At 47.5% G+C, this 9,627-nt stretch overlaps 1 protein-coding gene across 4 annotated transcripts in view; it reads left to right on the top strand.

Moving 5' to 3' along the window:
• The window catches only part of LOC139263117 (synaptosomal-associated protein 23-like), a 37,449-nt gene that overhangs the window by 4,896 nt on the left and 22,926 nt on the right, over positions 1-9,627 (top strand). The window lies entirely within an intron of this gene.

Here is a 9,627-nt window from a genome sequence, read left to right as displayed (position 1 = left end):
GAGACGAAAAAAATTGCCACCAAGCTACATAAGGAGAAATTAGGGCAGGTGACCAAAAGCTTGGTCAAAGAGGTAGATTTTGAGAAGCGTCTTGAAGGAGGAAAGAGAGGCAGTTTAGACAGGTAATTCGAGCTTGGGGCAAAGGCAACACAGGGCAGGCCCACCGATGGTTGATCGATTATAATCAGAGATTAAAAGGGCAGAATTTGAGGAGCACAGACATCTTGGGCGGGAGGGGGCGGTGGGTGGAGCTGGAGGAGATTAGAGATAGGGAGGGGCGAGGTCATGAAGCGATTTGAAAACAATGATGAGAATTTTGAAATCGAGGCATTGTGTGACAGGAAGCCAGTGTATGTCAGCGAGCACAGGGGTGATGGGTGAGCGGGACTTGGTGCGAATAAGGACACAGGCAGCGAGTTTTGGATCATCTCTAGTTTACGTATGGTAGAATGTGGGAAACCAGCCAGGAGTGCGTTGGAATAGTCAAGTCCAGAGGTAATAAAGGCATGATGAGGGTTTCCGCAGCAGATAAGCTGATGCAAGGCTGGAGACGGGCGATGTTACCAAGGTGGAACTAGGCGGTCTTAGTTATGCTGCGGATATGTGGTCAAAAGCTGATTTCAGGGTCAGATATGACACCAAGGTTACGAAAAGTCTGGTTCAGCCTCAGACAGAAGTTGGAGAGGGATGGAGTTGGTGACTAGGGAACGGAGTTTGTGGGGGGGACCGAAAATAATGGCTTCCCAATATTCAACTGGAGAAAATTTCTGCTCATCCAGAACTGGATGTTGGGCAGTCTGACAATTTAGAGACCGTGGAGGGTTTGAGAGAAGTGGGGGTGAGGTAGAGCTGGGTGTCATCAGCGTACATGTGGAAACTGACGCTGTTTCTGGATGATGTCACCAAGGGGCAACATGTAAATGAGAAATAGGAGGGGCCAAGGATAGATCCTTGGGGGACACCAGAGGTAATAATGCGGGGGTGGGAAGAGAAGGTGTAGGTGATTCTCTGGTTACGATTAGATAAGAATGGAACCAGGCCCACCCAACTGGATGACCGTGGAGAGATGTTAGAGAAGGATAGACTGGTCAAACGTGTCAAAGGCTGCGCTCGGTCGAGAAGGACGAGGAGGGATAGTTTGCCTTTGTCAGGGTCACAAAGGATGTAATTTGTGACTTTGATGAGAGCCGTTTCGCTCCTGTGGCAGGCGGGGAAACCAGATTGTGGGGGGGAATCAAACATGGAATTGCGGATGGACAAGGATTTGGGAGGTGACAACACGTTCAAGGACTTTGGAAAGGGAGGTTGGAGATGGGGTGGTAGTTTGCAAGGACGGAGGGTTCGAGGGTTGGTTTTTTGAGGAGAGGGGTGATGACAGCAGATTTGAGGGAGAGGGGGACAGTACCTGAGGGAGAGAGAACCGTTAACAATGTCGGCTAACATGGGAGCCAGAAAAGGAAGTTGGGTGGTCAACAATTTGGTGGGAATAGGGTCAAGGGAGCAGGAAGTGGGTCACATGGACTCGGAAAGGTCATGAGGGGAGATTGGAGAGAAACTGGAGAGAGATGTGAGGTCAGGGCTAGGGCAGGGGGACCTTAGAGGAGGTTTGGCTAAGGGGAAGGAAGGGAAGAGGCAGGGTCAGCCAAATGGATGGTCTCAATCTTAGAGATGTAGAAGTTCATGAGCTCCTCACACTTCTAAGAACAGAAGAAATAGGAGCAAGAATAGGCCATTTGGCCCCTCAAGCCTGATCCACCATTTAATAAGCTCATGGTTGATCTGATTTTAGCCTCAACTCCACTTTCCTGTCTGTTCTCCATAACCTTTGACTCCCCTATTGTTCAATAGTGTGTCTATCTCCACCTTTAAATATATTCAATGACCCAACCTCAACAACTCTGTGGGGTAGAGAATTCCAAAGATTTACAACCCTCAGAGAAGAAATTCCTCTTCATCTCTGTTTTAAATGGGCGACCCCTTATTCTGAAACGATGGCCCCTCATTCTAGATTCCCCACAAGGGGAAACATCCTCTCAGAATCTTATACGTTTCAATAAGATTACATCTCATTCTTCTAAACTCCAATGAGTATAGGCTCAACCTTTCTTCCTTCATCTCAGGAATCAACCTAGTGAACCTTCTCTGAACTACCTCCAATGCAAATATATCCCTCCTTCAATACGGAGATCAAAACTACGCAGTACTCTAGGTGTGGTCTCACCAATACCCTGTACAGTTGTAGCAGGACTTCTCTGCGTTTATACTCCATCCCCCTTGCAATAAAGGCCAACATTCTATTTGCCTTCCTGATTACTTGCACCTGCCTATTCATTTTTTTGTCGGAAGTGAGGGTGGAGATTGGGGAGAGGGGTTTAAAAAGACGGTTAGCAGTGGAGAATAGAAGCCGGGGTTTATCTTTACATCCCAGAATGATCCTGGAATAGTGAGCGATTTTGGGGACGAGAACCGGACCCAATAATGCTTTATGTGGTCCAGCCAGATCTGGCGGTGAATGGTTAAACCTGTTGTCCGCCATATCTGTTCAAGTCTGCATCCCTTGGACTTGAGAGCGAAGATGAGGGCTGTACCAGGGGGAATGGCCAGGGTGAGAGAGAGTAATGATTTTAACAGGGACGAGGGCATCAAAGGTGGTAGTGAGGGTGTGATTGAACAGATCAGTAGCTGCAGTAATATCGTGGTGAATGGAGGGACAAAGGCTGGACAGTTGGGAGTTGATAAGTGCAGCTGTAAGAGAGTCGGGAGAGTTTTTTCCAGGGACGGACACAGAAGAAAGTAGGGTTGGGTGGGGGAAGTGGATGTGGGTGGAGAGCGATACGAGGAAATGGTCAGAGATGGCCTTATCTGCAATTAACATGATGGCCACGAGAGAAGACAAGGTCGAGGGGGAGAGATTAAGGGAGGATAGGAGGCTAGTGAACTCAGGAGAGAGAGCATGATGAATTGAGATGGAGGTTGAAATCATCGAGAATGAGAAGTTGTTTGGTGGGTGGGCAGTCGAGAACGAGAATTTTAAATGTGAGGGGTGGAATAAGGCGAGCTGCTCAAAGGAGGCGAAAGTGCCAGAGGAGTAGGGGGACAGACCAAGGTGTGATTTGGTGATGAGAGTCACACCCCCACCACGGCGGTCTGGGCAGGGCAAATGCTGGAAGGTATAGCCAGACGGAGAGGATAAGGTGTCATTGCCCCTCAACCAAGTTTCCATCATGGTCATGATGTCACTGACACTGAGAGCAATCTCAGCAAAATTCGGCATGCAGCACACGTACCTCGCATCACATGAATTTTGTGTGTTTTGGCTTGGCTCCTATTAAGTGTTGGTACTCGACACAACGCAAGCCTCCTGACGCTGTGTCTCAAAGAGAGAACCGTCAATCTACCCTTTGTGTATCTATCTATATCAGGAAGTGTTTTATTTTTGGTGCACGATTTCAATCTGAATCAGCAGAATTCAAGTTCAACAGCGTTCAGCGAATAGTTTAAGCTTATAAAATTGGCTTGTGCGCAACTGTGGTGTCTCACCTGGTGTGTGGCTTCACTAACACATGTTACTGTGGAGAATTGGGGAATATGATCAGCTCCAATAACCACCTATTCGTTAAGTTTCTAACAAAATGTCTGATTGACTAAATGTAAGCGAACCCAAACAGCAGTGCAGGTTATCAAGTAGTAGTTCAAACCCAACCATTCCAATACTCATGGCAGTAATGTTGCTGTTCAAAACACTGGCTGTAAAGGTCTAACTATTCAATTTACAATGAACACATTCTAGAAATCACTCAACTCTACATTAACCCTCCTTATTTTATCTTCAAAATCACCGGCAAACTTCCTATCCTCTGTACCGGCCTCCTCCCCCATCTCTGGCTTAAGGTTACTAGATTCCCATTGTCTGCATTGGGCTTTGCTGATCTCTCCAAGACTCTTGGAAATAATGTTAATACGGACTCTTTTTCCCTCAATCTGTTTCAGCGAATACACTGACACGCAAACACCTCTTTGCCTTTTCTGTAAAAGACCTTTATTGAAGATTCTCGGGCCGGGACTTGTCAAGACAAAGGGACACTCTCAATCAGAGCCTGTTTACCTTCCTCTGGACAAGCCCTTTTTCAGCGCGACATAACAACAGTTATACATTTTCAAAACAGAACACATTTGATTAGCACTTGGTCTATCCAATCCCTTTCTGCCCCCCCCCCCCCCCCCCCCGAGTACGTCCAATGGCAGGCAAGAAAGTCTCCCAGTTAGGGCTGGTGCCTGGTCAGGTTAGTTATAGCTTTGCTACACACTGTTCCCTTATCAGTAAAGAACCCAATTAGTTTCCCTTCCTCCTTATCAGTAGAAGCTATTACTTTTCCCTTCCTATCGAGGATTGCTTTCTTTCTTTGTGCTGCCTTGCGGCTTTCTCATGACCCATGTCTAACCTCAACTTCAACTCTTGGTAACCCCTTTTTTTCTGTTGATTCTGCAGTTATCTGCATCTTGACATTTCTTTAGCTATTTTCCCATGATTCCCTATCTCCATCCTTTTGCCACATTCTCTATCCATCTACCACCTTCGCAACCCTTCTTTACACATTCTCATTCCCCCCATTTATCATTCCATGATAACCCTGGTGCTTATTCTAGGAGTATCGCGTTTAGCTGTGCGCATTCTCTTTCCTGATCCTCCTTGTTGTCTGAGAGTCCGCCTCGAGCCTCTTCGCAAGGTCTTATCAATGTCTGTTTAGGTTCTCACATCGTATCCTGTCGGAATATTATTAAATTGATAACTTCTGGAGCCTTGGTACAAGGCTGAAGAGAGGTTATGGGCCAGTGCAGGAACCAGCACTTTAACCCTTGTCCCACTGGTACCCCTAATGCCAAATTTTTCTCTTACAATAAGAGCTAAATAGCTTGAATCTGGAGAGACTTGGGCTGTCCCAAATCGCTTTACAGCCAATGAAGTACTTTTGAAGTGTAGTAATTGTAATGTGGGAAATGCGACAGCCAATTTGTGCACAGCAAGCTCCCACAAACAGCAATGTGATAATGACCAGATAATTTTTTTTGTTACGTAGATTGAGGGATAAATATTGGCCAGGACACCGGGGATAACTCCTCTGCTCTTCTTCGAAATAGTGCCATGGGATCTTTTATGTCCACCTGAGAGAGCAGACAGGGCCTCGGTTTAATGTCTCATCTGAAAGATGGCACCTCCAACAGTGCAGCACTCCCTCAGCACTGCACTGGGAGTGTCAGCCTACATTTATGTGCTCAAGTCCCTGGAGTGGGATTTGAACCAAAACCTTTGACTCAGGTGAGAGTGCTACTCACTGAGCCACAGCTAATGCTAGGAAACATGGCAGCCAATTTAGCACAGCATGCTCCCACAAACAGCTGAGATCACAGCCAGATAATCTTAGTGGTGTTAGTTGAGGGATAAATATTGGCCAGGATACCAGGGAGAACACCCCTGCTCTTCAAAATAGTGGCTCTGCACTGGAGCGTCAGCGAGGATTCTGTGCTCAAAACTCTGGAGTAGGACTTGAACTCACAACCTTCGGACTCAGTAATGAAAGTGCTCCCCACTAAGTTATAGCTGACACTCAGTTCTCATCAGGAAGATGCAGCAATGGCCTGGGGACTTTGTGAAGCCCTGACTATCTGAGAAGTGTCCAATACTGAAGAGAAAGAAATGAAGCTGGCTGCACAGTAGCAGAGTGTTGAGCCTGCTTTAGGGATATCCTGGGGAGTAAGTGTTTGGAATTGGGTGTGTTACACTTGTATAACTATTCTGGTGCGATCTGTTTAAGATCACCCAGGGAAAATTTCCTCCTTGTGGCATGTGCAGCAAAACCCTAAATGGGGTATGGGGTGGGGGGAGAGCTGTGAGCCACTTGGTCACTCCACTGCTGACCCAGAGTGTCTGCTGTGGCTCAGTGGGCAGCACACTCTCCCCAGAGTCAAAAGGTTGTGGGTTCAAGTCCCACTTCAGGGACTTGAGCACGTAAATCTAGGCTGACACTCCCAGTGCAGTGCTGAGGGAGCGCTGCACTGTCGGAGGTGCCGTCTTTCAGATGAGACGTTAAACTGAGGCCCTTTCTGCTCTCAGGTTGACATAAAAGATCCCATGGCACTATTTGGAAGAAGAGCAAGGGAGTTCTCCCCGGTGTCCTGGCCAATATTTATTCCTTAATCAAAAAAACAGATTATCTGGTCATTATCACATTGCTGTTTGTGGGAGCTTGCTGTGTGCAAATTGGCTGCCGCGTTTCCCACATTACAACAGTGACTACACTCCAAAAGTACTTCATTGGCTGTAAAGCGCTTTGAGACGTCCGGTGGTCGTGAAAGCTGCTATATAAATGCAAGTCTTTTATTATTTTTTGCTCCACAAAGTACGAAGGATATGGCCTGCCCCATCTTCCTCTCCACCCCCCCACCCCCCTGGTGAAACCTGCAGCAAGTATTGACTGCTCAGTAGCAGCCTGACAGTTCTGAGTTCCTTCCCTGATTCTGTGTGTGCCTATCCCAAGTCCTGAGCAGTTACTCCCTCGGACTTTGCTCTTGTGACATTGCTAATTGATTTATGGGCCTTTATGTCACCAGCAAACAGCTGCTGCTCACCCCACAGAGCGGGTGGGGAGCAGCTGTGAGCCACTTGGTCGCTCCACTGCTGACCCAGAGACGCAGTGTGGTGACCACCGGTCCAGGTCACTTCTGTAACTGCTCTGCTCAGACATCAAGAAAGAATTCCATTTATATAGCACCTTTCACGACCACTGAGCTTCCCAAAGTGCTTTACATCCAATTATATACTTTTTTTTTTGAAGTGTAGTCACTGTTGTAATGTGGGCAATGTGGCAGCCAATTTGCGCACAGCAAGCTCCCACAAACAAACAGATAATGACCAGATAATCTGTTTTTTTGTTATGATTGTGGGATAAATATTGGCCCAGGACACCGAGGATAACTCCCCCTGCTCCTCTTCGAAATAGTGCCTTGGGATCTTTTACGTCCACCTGAGCAGATAGGGCCTCGGTTTAACATCTCATCCGAAAGACGGCACCTCTGACAGTGCAGCACTTCCTCAGCACTGCACTGGAGTGTCAGCCTAGATTTTGTGCTCAAGTCTCTGGACTTGAACCCACAACCTTCTGACTCGCCCGAGGATGCTACGCACTGAGCCCAGAAAAGAGAGAGAGACGCACACACACCCAAATGACAGCACTCCCTCAGTACTGCACTGGGAGTGTCAGCCCACATTATGTGCTCAAGTGTCTGGAGTGGGATTTGAACCCACAACCTTCTGACACAGAGGCGAGCACACTACCACTGAGCCACGGCTGACACACAGCTTGGAGAAGAAGTTACGGAATGTGAATTTAAAATGTCTGCACGTTGCGGAAAGATACAGAACCCTGGGGGAGAGCAGAGCAGAGTAGAGTGTGGTTAGCTCTGTATCACTCTAGAAGAGTCAGCAAAGGCAAGATGGCCAACATGGTCTGTGGTTTTAAACATCTGTGCATCTATGTTCAACTGGATGCTGCTGCTGATGGTGTGAGACTGTTTAGTGTAAATGGTGTGGCTCAGATCTCGCCGCCTGAAAGGGTACAATGTAAAGGGAGAGAGCACGCAGAGACGTGTGTGTGTCTCTCTCTCTCTCTCTCTCTCTTTTAGTCATCTGCCCGAATATCTCCTAATGTGGCTCAGCGTCACATTTTATGACGTTGCTGTGAAGGTTTATTACATTAAAGGCGCTATTATAATTACAAGTTGGGTGCCTCCCTGTCTGTGTCTTTGGTATTTTTCTGTCTGTGTCTCTCTCTCTCTCTCTCTCTCTCTCTCTCTCCTCTCTCTCTCTCTCTCTCTCTCTCTCTCTCTCTCTCTCTCTCTACAGCAGCGCTGCCTCCGCAAGATCCTGCAAATCTCCTGGGAGGACAGATGCACCAACGTCAGTGTTCTCGATCAGACCAACATCCCCAGCATCGAAACACTGATCACACTTGACCAGCTCTGTTGGGTGGGCCACATTGTTCGCATGCCCGACACCAGACTCCTAAAGCAAGCGCTCTACTCGGAACTGCTACACAGCAAGCGAGCCAAAGGTGGGCAGAGGAAACGTTTCAAGGACACCCTCAAAGACTCCCTGATAAAGTGCAACATCCTCACCGACAACTTTGGAGTCCCTGGCCCGAGACCACCCTAAGTGGAGGAAGAGCATCTGGGAGGGCGTTGAGCACCTCGAGTCTCATCGCTGAGAGCATGCAGAAATCAAGCGCAGGCAGCGGAAGGAGCGTGCGGCAAACCAGTCCCACCCACCCCTTCCCTCAACGGCTATCTGTCCCACCTGTGAGAGAGACTGTAATTCCCATATTGGACTGTTCAGTCACCTGAGAACTCACTTTTAGAGAACATAACATAAGAATTAGGAACAGGAGTAGGCCATCTATGCCTCTAGCCTGCTCCGCCATTCAACAAGATCATGGCTGATCTGGCCGTGGACTCGGCTCCACTTACCCGCCCGCTCCCCGTAACCCTTAATTCCCTTATTAATTAAAAATCTATCTATCTGTGACTTGAATACATTCAATGAGCTAGCCTCAACTGCTTCCTTGGGCAGAGAATTCCACAGATTCACAACCCTCTGGTAGAATAAATTCCTTCTCAACTCGGTTTTAAATTGGCTCCCCCGTATTTTGAGGCTGTGCCCCCTAGTTCTAGTCTCCCCGACCAGTGGAAACAACCTCTCTGCCTCTATCTTGTCTATCCCTTTCATTATTTTAAATGTTTCCATAAGATCACCCCTCATCCTTCTGAACTCCAACGAGTAAAGACCCAGTCTACTCAATCTATCATCATAAGGTAACCCCCTCATCTCCGGAATCAGCCTAGTGAATCGTCTCTGTACCCCCTCCAAAGCCAGTATATCCTTCCTTAAGTTAGGCGACCAAAACTGCACGCAGTACTCCAGGTGCGGCCTCACCAATACCCTATGCAGTTGCAGAAGAACCTCCTTGCTTTTGTACTCCATCCCTCTTGCAATGAAGACCAACATTCCATTCGCCTTCCTGATTACCTGCAAACTAACTTTTTGGGATTCATGCACAAGTACCCCCAGGTCCCTCTGCACTGCAGCATGTTGTAATTTCTCCCCATTCAAATAGTATTCCCTTTTTTTGTTTTTTTTCCCAAGGTGGATGACCTCACACTTTCCGACATTGTATTCCATCTGCCAGACTTTAGCCCATTCGCTTAACCTATCTAAATCTCTTTGCAGCCTCTGTGTCCTTTACACAACCCGCTTTCCCACTAATCTTTGAGTCATCTGCAAATTTTGTTACACTACACTCTGTCCCCTCTTCCAGGTCATCTATGTATATTGTAAACAGTTGTGGTCCCAGCACCGATCCCTGTGGCACACCACTAGCCACCGATTTCCAACCCGAAAAGGACCCATTTATCCCGACTCTCTGCTTTCTGTTAGCCAGCCAATTCTTGATCCATGCTAATACATTTCCACTGACCCCGTGTATCTTTATCTTCTGCAGTAACCTTTTGTGTGGCACCTTATCGAATGCCTTTTGAAAATCTAAATACACCACATCCATCGGTACACCTCTATCC

This window comes from Pristiophorus japonicus, chromosome 4 (genome assembly GCF_044704955.1).
Source record: "Pristiophorus japonicus isolate sPriJap1 chromosome 4, sPriJap1.hap1, whole genome shotgun sequence".
In the NCBI taxonomy this organism is placed as follows: domain Eukaryota; kingdom Metazoa; phylum Chordata; class Chondrichthyes; family Pristiophoridae; genus Pristiophorus; species Pristiophorus japonicus.
This window is presented reverse-complemented; position numbering and strand designations above follow the sequence as displayed.